The sequence below is a fragment of the Sinocyclocheilus grahami genome, unplaced genomic scaffold (assembly GCF_001515645.1).
Source record: "Sinocyclocheilus grahami isolate Dianchi unplaced genomic scaffold, SAMN03320097.WGS_v1.1 scaffold498.1, whole genome shotgun sequence".
Lineage (NCBI taxonomy): Eukaryota > Metazoa > Chordata > Actinopteri > Cypriniformes > Cyprinidae > Sinocyclocheilus > Sinocyclocheilus grahami.
In genome coordinates, this window is record NW_015505677.1 from 406,501 (window position 1) to 420,710 (window position 14,210).

At 36.7% G+C, this 14,210-nt stretch overlaps 1 pseudogene; it reads left to right on the plus strand.

Annotated features, from left to right (window-relative positions):
* The first annotated feature begins 1,134 nt into the window (after positions 1-1,134).
* The window catches only part of LOC107554350 (sodium/potassium-transporting ATPase subunit alpha-3-like), a 39,175-nt pseudogene continuing 26,099 nt past the window's right edge, over positions 1,135-14,210 (plus strand).

The following is a 14,210-nucleotide window of genomic DNA, read 5'->3' on the forward strand; positions in this document are numbered from 1 at the left end:
GAAATCTCCTGTCATCCTGAGCAGAGCTCGTTTCATCCGTCTATACATCTCTTTTATGTTTATTTTCTCTCTCTCGATCCAGACTCTGATTAGATGGCTGACTCATTCTGTCTCTTCAGCTCATTTATAACTCTCTTGTTGCCTGCGTTTGACTTTTTCTCGCTGCTTTTAGAAATACCTGATCGCTGTATCTGTTTGCCCTTATCTACCATCCCCACTCATACACACAATCACAAAAATCCAGTCTTTATGACTATTAGATAGCATTATCACTTTTTCACTGCAAGAAGCATTCGAACACAACCAACACTGCCTAAAAAACCTTTAGTCCATCATATTTACTGTTTTCATTCCATTATTATATTTTTGAAATGTTATTATTATTAGTTTTCTCTCTTTTTGGTTTCCCAAGGAAGATTTCAGAGAACAGTTCTTAATATATACCTTTTTTTAATAACCATTAAAATATTTAATAACCATTAAAAATAACCTTTTTTTTCTTAGTGTGAAGAGCATTTTAATAATCTAAAGGAACTTTATCCACTGTAAAGAACCTTTTGTGGAATGGAAAAGTTCCATGGATGTTAAATGTTCCTCTTGGAACTATATTTGCCAATAAAGAACCTTGATTTTTGAATGTATCTCAGCAGCATCTCATTACAAATAATGGCAATCCTTGACAATGGTTGCTTTTGGGAGCTTTTTATGTTTACGGATTATCTATAGGCTATAAAAAAACACCATGGTGCTTTTATTACCACATTCTTCTACCATGGCATTTGCACTCAAATAATTTTGCCAAATGCCAAAAGCATCATTGTAGTACGAGGGTACTAGTTGTTTGGGTAATATTATGTTCATTAGTCTGTCCAATGGTTCGGCCATGATTCAGCATAATAATTCTCCATTTTAGAATCAGGTAGGCAATCGAACAAGTGTCTGCTGATATTTTTCATTGGAGACGCACACCTTTAATATTCTCTTAATATAACCGGATGCTTCTGGAACATTATCTCATTGTCATGTCTGTACATTACAGGCGTTTATGGGGCTACTTTCACTCGCGGAGTGATATGAAGTTCGGGCCGAAGCACTAGCAGCGGAGGGACACAGAGTGGCAGACTAAGCGCGTCGACTCTTCTTCTCACCGGCATCATTCAGCCAGAGTCGCTTCATAATCCTCTGCGCTGCATATGCTCTTCTATCATTATATCAAAGGCAGCCCCATGTGCTTTTAAAAACCAATGCAGCTTGGGCCATTCTTTAAGTTTTTTCTTCATGTAGACCCCCTGTAATACATTACTATGCATGGTATCTTCAAGAATATATAGATTTAATTTATAGACAGAGGGTCATTCAAGCGCTGCCCGTCGGTATCCGTTTAAGAGCATCATTTTTTCTTCTCTCCCGCTTGACTGAATCCAAACGCAGTTCTATAGACAGAAGAGACATCGACTAACGGCTCCAAAATGGGGGTAAGAATCTATTTTAAATGCTTGCATTTTGCATGCCATGCACTTTAAGAATAATTCCGAATGGTAACTTGTCTGTATGTAGGCTATTTTATGTCAAATCGTTGCATTTAACAGGTGCATTCATTTCTCAGTTAACGTATTGTTTTCTACTAAAACACTGTAAATGTTTAGCAAATATTTATCAGTTATTCTGTGGGCGTTTTAACCCCAGACATTGTGAAATAACGTTGCTCGATCGTTTGGCAATTGCGTCAAATCGGATGTTTCATTTTTGCACTCAGTCCGATGCGTCATGATGCAGTTAAAGGGAACAAATTAAGAATACTGCTCAATATAAATGCACAAATTGGCAATGAGGTATATACACAATAATATACGGCGTTTGGCATAGATGCTAGAAAATCGGCGCTACTCGAATGTCGCATTCGATGCCAAAAGGCGCACTGAGGTAAACGCAAAAATGACAAGAAATAGCAATCAAAATTAACTGTGATGACTAATATTACGGTGTCGAATACATTCTGGTAAGATATCACAATAACACATATTTAATAGTACTAGTGCTATAACGTTTTTGCGCCTCTCTTCGTTCTGTCAAAACGTGTCATGACAACGCGTCGGGAAAATAAGGTTGACGACCGCAGTAATGATCGTTTGCGCTTCACGTTTCGGGATTACATCTGTTTTCAAATGACACCAGAAAACTTGTATTGCCTAATCAGTTTTGTTAGTCCTGATTTGTGAATTCAGTTACCTGAATACACCAATAATACACAATTTATAAATGGACTATTTCCCTTTTAATGATGACAACAACGTTTTATAGCTAGGAAAGCGAAATCTTAATTATCCAGTTGAGTTTTTCGACAATTATTTTCTGGGTAAGTCTGAGGAGATATTCTGCCAGTCTCCTAAATGAAAGGCGTTAACCACAGATGGGGGTGGGGGGAGCGTATGGATTTGATGACTGCATCTGGACTGACCCGTTTCAATAGTTTCACAGCCGACTAACCAACGTGTATCACATTTATGACAAGAATTAGGCCCAAATCCCAAAGCGAGTCCAAATGGTCAGTGGACGCGCGGACAGCTGCGTCAAAATGGATGATTCACGACAATATATCGAGCTCATTTGTCACACCAAGCGCCTTCTAGCTAGTTATTTTGCGACCTTGCTATAACCAGAACTGAACATCTAAAATTCATATTAAGAGAAATGAAACAGTCTGAAATTAAATGGTGATGTTGTGACGCAAAGACCATGTTCTCCTTCGATACCTTTTCCATCGCACGTTCTGTATCTCGGTTTTGACGTGCTGATATCGGTCGTGATGCCCTGAGGGGGTAACCGGGCTCAACGGTCGGTGACTGCGTCAAAGTGGAGGCTGATCAATGAGAGTGGAAATTCCCGAAGAAGTACCGCGATTGGTCTGTGTAGCGCCACGAGGGCGGCGATGACGGGAGGGCGGGGTCGTATTCGCAGACGCTGATGATTGATTGGTCAAGAGCCTATCAATCAATAGGTAGAGACTGCGTGATTGGCAAGATGCGTTGGGGCCAAAATGAAGGTTTGGGGATTGAGAGGGTGGTTAGGGGTGGACTGATGCGGGAGGAGAATAAAGTAAGCATGGAAAGTGCATGATGGGGTTACAGGAGGGTGGTGTCACCTTGAGAGAGGCAGTGAGTGAGTTTTTTTAGGAGGCTCAGGTGCTTGGGGTTGTTGGCAATTTGTATGAGCTGAATGTCTCTTGGAGGTTGACTATGTTCAGAATAGCACATAGTCAGTTCTACAATTTCAGTTTTCTTTGTCTTAGAAAAGAAAAATTACTTTGAAACTATTTTAACTCACAACTGGGGCAGTTGCGGTTAGAGAGTCAGCCTTATTACGCAAGGTTGTGGGTTCGATTCTCAGTACTGGCAGGGGGGTTACTTAGAACTGAGAGGCACCTGTTGCTCCCCGGGCTGCTCTTTGTGATGTGTCTGATGTGTTCACTACTCCCTTCTGTGTGTGTGTGTGTGTGTGTGTGTACATAACCATATTTTGGGAACAAATTTGTACCCAAAAGTGAGCTTAACCTGACAAAATCTCCAAAATTCTCCCTTTGGGGATGTCCTCATTTGTATAACTGGTTTAAAAATAAAGTAAACAAAGTTTTTTTTAAATTGTAAAAATGCAGAAAGTTTTCTGTAAGGGGTAGGTTTAGGTGTAGGGCAATATCACATACAGTTTGTACAGTATAAAAACCATTACGCCTATGGAATGTCCCCATTTAGATAGCTAAGTAAACGTGTGTGTGTGTGTGTGTGTGTGTGTGTGTTTGTGTGTGTGTGTGTGTGTGTGAGAGAGAGAACTAAATGCAGAGCACAAATTCCACCATATTTGGCCAACATGTCACCTTGTCGTAAGTAGTATGTAATCTGTATACAGTACAATGTGTATACAATATTCATTTTCACATACATAGAGCAGCTGTACACGCATTAAAATAAAGTACAGTTGTTCATATGTTAATACTTGTAGGCAGTTGTTTGTGTTTCTAATCATTATGAACAAGAAACTTGAATTAATGAATATTTTTATTGATTTACTATCTCTATGTTGTTTGGTAAGTAGTAGGTCTATTATTATATACTCATTTTCGTTCATACAGCACTAAATGGCATTCACTATAAAGGGAATAGTGAATGAGTGTAGAGTTGAGCTATTTCAGACATAGCAGCACCACTGCGCTAGATATAGTATCCTACAGTGTAGTGTGCTCAACTTCAAAACATCATGATTTAGAAGTAATAGTCTATTTTCTGTCCTGTTTTTAATCTCCCTCGTCAGAATGCTCCGTTCTACTCATTCTAGACTCGGAAGTAAATGCCCACTGCTATGATTGGCTAACAGTTTGGCATATTAAAAGAGGTTTAAACTCCCCGTCATTACACGTGTGGAATTGTTTTGAAAACTTTTGATGTTGAGAAATGGTAGCCGGTGAAATTCAGTCATACATTAATTGGTAATTAATTATCTGTATTTATAATTACTCTTAATGTATTTGTGAGTTAGTTAGCCTACATTATATTAGTGTTTAACCGAAGATGCTACAGAAAGCTGTTTATGTTGTTATGTTGTTACACATTTTATATTACATTGGTTGTGGCAAATAAAGTTTAGATACTTGGAGTTACTACAGTTGCAGTTGACAAAGGATAAATTACGCTGTTTGACATAAACAATGTCAAATTCTGCGTGTCCATTTGACAGCCCACATAGAGGAACACTAAAATGTAAAAAACTTTTAAATACTCAGTATATATCAAACTATCTGAAACAGACAAAGTAATAGTGACATGGTAAAAATACAGTTACTCACACTTGTGTTTTTGCGATATTACTGCCGGATCTAATATAGTCGGCACAGCATCGTCTTTTAGTTTTAATCTCTCTGAAAAATCCTGCTTCAAACTGTGTCTTGCTTAAAAACGAATTTGTGGTAAAATGAAGTGAACAAACGAAATGACCAGGTTCTTATTGACGCGATCTGGAATTTTATTAAAGATAAAGTTCATCCACTCTTTCCTAATGTTAGGATCAGAAGGAAGGCACATGTCTGTGTTTTTCCACTGCTAGAGGCAGTGATGTAGAAGTAGGCGTTGATCTTCTTCTGCAGAGGCGGGCTTTCGGCGCACTATGACGTCATAATGTGACAAAATCCAAAAGAGTCGTTTTAGCAGCTTGGCTGTTATATAAGCCATTTTAAGACTAGTCTCAGCCTCAGACATCACACCCACGGACTGTTGGCTAAACGTCTGATGCATATGGCACACAAAAGTGGAAACACTTCAGGAGTTTCAAAGTCGTCATCGGATTGGTTGAATTATACAGGATTTCTGGGAGACGTGTGTGTCACGTTCTTTAATGTTCCACCTGGAAACAAAGATGCCATGATGTCAAACCCACTCACGAAAGAAAAAAGCCGGTGTGTTTACAACTGTGACGACGAGTGCTTATCAGGATCAACTAAATGCTGGGTTTTCAAAAGTATGTGAAATATTTAAAATTCGCGGCATAGAATCTCTAAAATACGTCAGAGAGTTTTACACAGCGGTCTGTTATTGTGGCGACATTTCCACGTCCCGAAACGTGACACTGAACAAAACGAACTGTGATTGGTTGTTTGACATGTCAGTCAAACGGCCTCATGGGCGGGCCTTGGCCAAAGAAAGCTGCCATGGATTCCAGACCTTCAGCCATCAGTCTGAAGGTCTGGCTACGCGAGACTATTTTAAGACTAACTAGAAGGTTTTGAGTTCTGAAACTTACAGGATATAGGCCTATGTATAGTAAAACGACTTCTTATATGTCAAAAGATCGAGGAAAATTTGATTTCTCAATTCATGCACTTTAAGCATGCAATTTTGAAGTGAAATGTGAAATGTACTCCAATAGTCTCAGTTTTATTTACTGTACAACTTTGAAACTTTTTTTTTTTTTACTGTGTACTGTGTAATTTATGATTACTCCCTGAATTAATCATTCAACGTAATGCTTGAAATTTTTATAGTTGCAGAATATGTTCCGTTTCACATACTAGTTTAAAAAAAAAATAGTAGGCAGTATACAGTATAAGCTGATAATATTCCACTGTAGCCAAGATTTTGAGCTTTGAAATGTTAACGGGACGGGCTGATACTGTACAGTAAGGGAAAAATGTGGGCAGGGCAGGAGAAGTAAACGATGGGGTAACGTCAGGCGGTTAACTGGTGTCACCTTCAGAACAGCAGTGAAGCAGATGTAGGAGGCTCAGGTGCTTGGGGTTGTCGGCAATTAGTATGATGTGAATGTTTCTTGGAGGGTGACTCTGCGATGCCCTTGGGACATGCATCCAAAGACGCAAGCCTGTCTGAAGGCTTCAAGGGCACTGCAGGTGATCAGGGTGTTTAGAATAGCAGGAATGTCATCTGCTAGTGTGAAACCAGGCTTTCTTTTGGTTTTAGTTTTCTAAAAATTCACTATGGTGTCTGTCACCATTTTGTTTTGTTAATAAATCACTTTGTTTAAATATGGCAGCAATGGAGTTTAAATATCTGTTTACATAACTTTACATGTTGCATGACTGATAATTGTGTATCCAAGAATAAGAAACAGACTGGTGGTGAAAAGTCTTATAATTTATGGCTGTGCAATGGATGCCGTTCAATAGCTCATTCTCACCGAGTGATTTTGGATATGTATGTGTGCGTATACTTTCCACTAAAGCACACAATCAAGCCTTATTTTGTGTCCAAGCCCGGGGTCATATGAAGCAAAGCTAGCAGACACGCTATCAGTCAATTTACCAGACACCGACATGATGTCATATCCTGTAGGACCTTCAAGGTCAGCCAGCAAGCTGATTGGCCCTTAAATGTCAATAGCAGGCTTTAATCAGTTTGTTCCATGCCAAGGTTGCTTTCCTGTATATTTAGCAAACCACAGTGACTACAATTGCATCAACAAACAGTCTGGAGTGCGCTAAAATGAATTAGATTTATTATACGATTTATATTCTAATTCCATAAGAATTTTAGTAGCAAAAACGATTATGGCATTTTTAGCCACAAGGAAGTTGTAAAATATGTGTGGAACAAAAATATAACACACATGTAAAGTTTATAGCAAGTTTATTTGTAGAATTTTGCTCGTATATATGAGTTTAACATCTTATAGAAAACATTTCTCATTTGACCCTAAAAGTAAATGAAAAAATATTTCTATTTAAATTAGGCTATAGTTGAAAACAAAGCTTATTTTAGGACCATATATTGCATTTGGACTATTTTCAAGCAATTAAGCACATTTATTATTTTTCTCAATTAAGATGATATTTTAAGATGCATGTTTTTTTACTGTATGACTTTAAAACATATTCAAAGATGTTTATTTGCGCTCATGAGCATATTGTGCTCATTTATTTATATGAAAATGATGGAGTTTTTTGCATTGTGGTAATAATAATTTGAGGGCGAGAGCTATGTTTAATTCTCATGAAAATGTCACATTGCTAAAAAATCGTAATGGTCATAAAAATAGACTTAACTCTCTTAAGGAAAGTCTTAATTTGTTTTGATTTTGTGGTTATGATTAGAATAGGTTACATTAGATTTAACCCAGAATTTTAATTTAACATTTGTATAAAATACTAAAACCTAAGCAAAGTTAGCAAAGCATTTGGTGTCAATCAATTTTCACTGAAAAATTGCTAGTAAATTTCACAAACAGTTCACAAAAAGAAATGGTAAGTAACACACTGAATTAAACATGAAATGTTAAAGTAGAAAAGCTTAAATAGTATTTTCATGCAAAACATACTCCAATAATCTTTATTTACAAGTTTGATCTTTTACAGTGTACTTCACATCTGTTATCAAACACTTTCTTACTAAAGTGATCTTTTACATACAGAATAGAGACATTTTAATTCACACCCATCCTTTAGAAATCCATTGCATACTAACATACTAATTCTACCTTTGGCTAAATTGAATGCATGCACAATATGCTTCATTTCTGGACATAACTGCACTTAAATTAAACACCCATCATTCTTTTACTACATGATTTTAGATTTTCTGCTACATAATGGATAGCTCTAACATGTAATTGGTCATTTAGTCTCAACATTCATATGTGGTTTGTTTTATTGGTGTCTTATGTGTAGTTATCCAGAAGCAAGGTTTCTTTAGAAGGTTTATGGAGGGTGTAATCCATTACTTGCATGACACATTGGTGAGTAATGATTTATATTTTGGTTTGTTCCTCAAACAATGCTAAAGATAGGTTTAGAAAAACATGAGGGTGAGGAAATGATTCATTTCGTAATTCATCTCTGGGAGGGAGAACTAATAATAAGAACTAGCGGCAAGTATGACACATTGAATTAAATGTGAAATTTTGAATTAAAAAGACTGTATTTTCTGGTCAAATGTATTCCAGTAATCTTTGTTTTATTTACTGTTTTGACAAATAATTTTTATAGTGAATCATTTGACCAAAGAAGACTCTTATAGACTACATGAATAGTGTTTTTGGATCATTTTTAGAGTTTCATACCTATCCATGATCACCAATAAAGACAGGGTAGGTGATTTGGTTCAAAAACATTTGTTGTTATGCTGGTTGAAAGTTTCTTCACATCCCGATAGCAATCACTAAGTTAAGTGGTCTACATTTATTTATATGTATTAATATCATCTGTGGAAAGTGTAGGACCATAAAATGTTCGTCCAATCAAAATGTTCGGTCCGAAGATTATTATAGGCTGTCCTACCTGGCTGTCAAAATATATTTGCATACCTCCGCGCTGCTGCGTACCATGTTTCATGACATCTATATAGTTGTTTACATTTTTAGCTTTAGTTATTTTAGTATGTGAAGTTAAACTATTTGAAAATGAGAAATGTTGCCTCAGAAATTAGCTGAAATAAAAGAAGTTTTTTTTAAAATCTTATTTCAGTATTATTAAGTAACAAAAAAATTTTTTTATGGTTTTAGTTTTAGTTAACTATAATAATCCTGGGGTAGTCTACAGAATAAAAAAACACATGAGGGTGAATAAATGATGGCAGATTTTTCATTTCTGAGTGAACTATTTCTGTGACATTAACATGATGGTCTCAGACTCGAGCTCTCGTCCAGAAACCTCTTAAAATTAATTTGTGGATCTCTCTAATGGCGCTTTTCCACTGCGTGGTACGACTCGGCTCGGCTCGGTTTGCATTTCCACTGCAGTGTAATCTGCAATAATCCCAGATTTAGTGGGCGATAATCCCTTTAGAGTGGGCGGGATTATTCATATGTCGTTATAGTTGCGCCGCCTCTACTGCTGCGACTCCTGAAAAACCTTTTCATTCCGCGTCGCCCCATCAAGCTCTCGCTGGATCCGCTCCTCTGCTATCAACGAGAGGAACATCTGTACTTCCTCAACAGACCATGAAACAGCCATTTTTTGGTTGTTAAAAAAGGTGCGCTCGTTCAAAACAGTTGCGCTCGATCCTTTGCTGGCTGTGCTGATTTAAATCTAGTGGTTCTGTTGTGTTTGTGTTGCAAGTTCAGTGACGCAAGTAGTGACGATTCTCTCCGATCAGCAGAGTTTACACGTCACGTTTTGGTAGCGTTACGGTTCACTTGGAACCTCAACCAAGGTGGTTCTGAAAAAAGTACCAGGTACTGTACCCAGTGGAAAACCCCCCAAAAGTGAACCGTACCGAACCGTACCATGCCGTACCATGCAGTGGAAAAGCGCCATAAGAGAACGTAATCAGGTCTGAGACCAAACCCACTGGATTTACAGATATGGAGCAGCTACAGTTCTTCACACATCCTATGGCACAGCAGCCAGTGGGCTTGGACATGAATGTGCACGTGTCCGTCGTCTGATCTCAGGGTCACGACTGAGTCTGTAACTGTGATGCATGTGTGCATTAGCGATGAAGAGAGAACTGCAGACAGTCGAATGGATGATGTTTCATGAATGACGATACAGTGAGAGCACTGTGTACCAGTACATGGCTGTGCTATAACGTTGATTAGACTACATTAGAGTGCAAACTATAAACAAAGTGAGTGGATGAGTTAAGACAAAATACATATAAAAATAGACAACGCGTCTGAGCGATTGAATGTATGAATAAGAGAAAAGCAGGAGCAGGATTACGGTTGTTCAGTAGGTTAATCCAGACTGTAGTAAACAGTCTTAATCCTGCATTGCCGTCTCACCCAGAGGATAGAATGAGGAAAAACCCTTGACAGATGGTCAAACTGTTTCAACACACGGCCACAAGGATGCTGCAATCTTGGTCCTTTTGAGTTTTGGCTTTTTTATTTTTATCATTTCTTGTTTATTGTTTCTCTTTTTTTTTAAAACCTCCTATGACGCAATCGTCACGGACCAGTGGTAGTACAGAGGTGTTTTCAGTCGGAACGAACTTTTCTGGAAAGTTCGCTTTGGCAAGCCTTTTTGAACTCCCAAAACACAAAACGAACTTCATTTGGCTGGATTTTGTTCGAAATGTGGTCATATCAGTTCGTTCTTTGATTTCGCTTGAGGCCTTGAGTTATTTTAGTACATAAATTTAACTAAATGAAAATTAGAAATGTTGCCTTGGAAACTAGATGAAATAAAATATGTTTAATTTTTTTATATTTTACTTTATTTCAGTTAACATTTATTTCAAGTAACACTATATTTTATTTATTTATTTATTTATTCTTAATGGTTATAGTTTTAGTTTTAGTTAACTATAAAAACCCTGGAACATAGTTCATTTAAAATAAGCTGCCACTTAAACAGAGTTCATCATCATTTAAAGTTTTCAATATTTTTACATTTTTTTATTAAGGATTGTTTGATTTGTTTCCCCCGTGTTTTGTTTTAATAATATAATAGTTCCTGAATATTGTTGAGTTAACCCTAAATAACCCAAAATAGCTACTAATTTAAAAGCTACAATTGGGTAAATTAATATTTTGGGGGATCAATTTATTTATTTATTTATTATTTTGTTTTTATTTAATAGTTTTTGTTTAATTGAAGTTAAACCTTATAATAAACATAAATAATTCATTTTAGATTAGAGACTGCCAATAAATTCGCTGTTTTTACATCATTCAATGTTTATATTCCATTACATTTTTTATAGCAATTTTTATGTCGAGTTGAACGTTATGATGAGCATAAATGACAAAAGCTTCTAATAAAATGCAAACTATTTCTATTTTAAATATTAAATATTTATGACAATTCAATGTTCGTTTTCTATCAATGGTCAAATTTTCAGTTTATTCAGACGTGGCCTTAATATATCAAAATCTAAGCACTCACACAATTTATTCCCTTAATGATATTTTAGTTGTTTTGAATGCAATATTATCAACCAACATCAGAATCATTTATGAATGCATTTTAAGCATTGCACATTAACATGTAAGCATGCTGGTGTGCTGTAATGGTGGATTTAACTGTAATGCCGTCTGGTTGTGCATTCAAGCTAAAATAGGTCACAGAAGCACACATGACAAATCAGGGGATGCCACATCAATGCAAAGCCCTAATGTGGATTGAAGCGCACTAGACCACCCTCAATGGCCCCCGTGCTCACATCACCCCCCATATCCCGCATGGGGTTCCTATTAAAATAAGCAGGATAGTGGATGAAGCATTATCTGGTTGGCATTTCCCCTCTCATCCTCAGTCATGGAGAGCATCGCCTCCTCAGTTCCTGGACCGCGTGTCTCTCGCAGTGCAGCAGAAGGTGCTGAGCATAATAATGCTTAAATATGAGCCCATCTGTGTGTTCATGTTATTATGTCGCAGTTTCACCTGGGACACATTTTGTTAGTGTTCTGATTCTGAAGCGGAATCTGTAATTTATGGAAAAAGTGCTGCTACTATTTGTGCCTCAAAAAGGTTTTGAATTCCATTTTACCCGTATTTAAAAAATAGCCACTATTTATTCTTTTGATAACATCTTGGTTTTACAGTCATAATTGATGTCAGTATATATGCTGGAATAGATTTTTATTTGACAAATAAAAACAGTTGACCAATTGTAGCTTTTTCTGAAAGTTCATATTGCCTGGCTTATGTGTTACAAATAAAAAAGTGTTTGTTTTGTATACGGAAATATCAAGAGTGATATTGCCACATGTTACCTATAAGGTGATATATAGTCTTCACATACTGTATGCACATTTTTTGGGTAGTGAAGTTTATAACATCTATAAAATCCCCATAGTAAACTTTGTATATGTACATAATGTTAAAATACTGTCCATTTGATGATTTTGTGTTGTATTAGATGTAGCAACCATATATGTCAGCAATATATATATTGTTTATATATGCAGCTTTATTAAAACAACATACAAAGATCAGTTTTTTTAATGTTTGTTTTTGTAAAAAAAAAATTGTTTTAAATATGTGTCTATCTTTTATATTTACTAATACAATATCAACATCATGCATTGATGGGTTTTTGCATGGATATACATGTACATGACATATATGTCCAAAAATGTATTACAAATACATACCATATATATTTGTATGGGCTAGATAATGTATGAAATTGTCCTAATTTCTAATAGTTTTCATGTATGTTTTTACTTCATATGACAATATATTTCATATATGGAAATTACGGTAACACTTTACAATAAGGTCTCATTTGTTAACCTTAATTAACGATGAGGAACAGCATTTATTAACCTTTGTTAACGTTAGTTAATAAAACTTTTCATGTTCACAGTGCGTTAACTAATGTTAACAGATAAAATGTTTGATTTTAATAATGTATTAGCAAATGTTGAACTTAATATAAACTTTGATTAATAAATGATGTATAAGTATTGTTCATGTTATCTAATATAGCTAAATAATGTTAACAAATTAAACCTTACTATAAAGTGTTACCTTAATATGTACATATATAATATTTACTTGTGTGTTCCAGTAGGGCTGTGCAATTAATTGCATGTGATTGTCATGCGCATCTCGTCAGTAAAGCCGTTCCGTGATTAGTAGTAAATCTCCATCACCAGCTTTCAGATGGAGCGGCATTTAATAAACAGAGCTGTAGTTCACTGACAAGCTAGGCAATATCGTGTTCATAATCGCAGATGAATCGCATTCGATTATGAATGCGATGTTGCCTAGCTTGTCAGTGAACTATGGCTCTGTGTGAGACCTAGCTGGCTTTATTCTAGGTCTGATTACGTAGCTGATCTAAGAATAATCCTACGTTTTTTTTCTTTCAGTATGGACGGTCGGACAGCTACCGCGTGGCAACCACGCAGGACACAAATGAGAAGGAGTCTCCCAAAAAGGGAAAGGGAGGAAAAGACCTGGATGACCTGAAGAAGGAAGTACCACTGGTAAGACATATCGACACATATAGTACATCTTCATGTTCTTGTATGAAACGTGGCAATTTAGGAAGTCGTGGCCTAATGGTTAGAGTGTCGGACTCGTAACCCAAAGGTTGCGGGTTCTAGTCTCGTACTGGCAGGGATTGTAGGTGGAGGGAGTGAATGTACAGTGCTCTCTTCCATCTTCAATACCACGACTGAGGTGCCCTTGAGCAAGGCACCGAACCCCCAACTGCTCCCCGGGTGCCGCAGCATAATGAATAATAATAATAAATTATGCTGCAGCATAAATGGCTGTCCACTGCTCTGGGTGTGTGTTCACGGTGTGTGTGTGCACTGCTGTGTGTGTGCACTTTGGATGGGATAAATGCAGAGCACTAATTCCTAGTATGGGTCACCATACTTGGCCACATGTCACGTCACTAACTTCAAATGCACTCTTTTACAATCAGTGACCTGTAGTGAATAATTTTATATTGCACATTCTGTTTCACTGTGAGTTCAGTGCCTCATAAAGGAATTTAAGTACATCATACTGTATTGATTTTCATATACTGTTTTGCCTTGAATCAAATGTAGCGAGATTGTGGTTCAGTCTCACTCTATAGCAACTCATCCTTTCTTTGTACAAATATAAACTCACTTTTCTCTTTTTCTCCAGACAGAGCATAAGATGTCAATTGAAGAAGTATGCCGGAAATTCAACACTGACATTGTACAGGTGAGTTTCTCACATCAGCAGCGAACAATTTAAACCATTTAAATCATGTAAACAAGCCAGCTGTTTCATATGATGGTATTGTAGCGCAACATTAAAATAAATCCAAAAAAAGTATTAC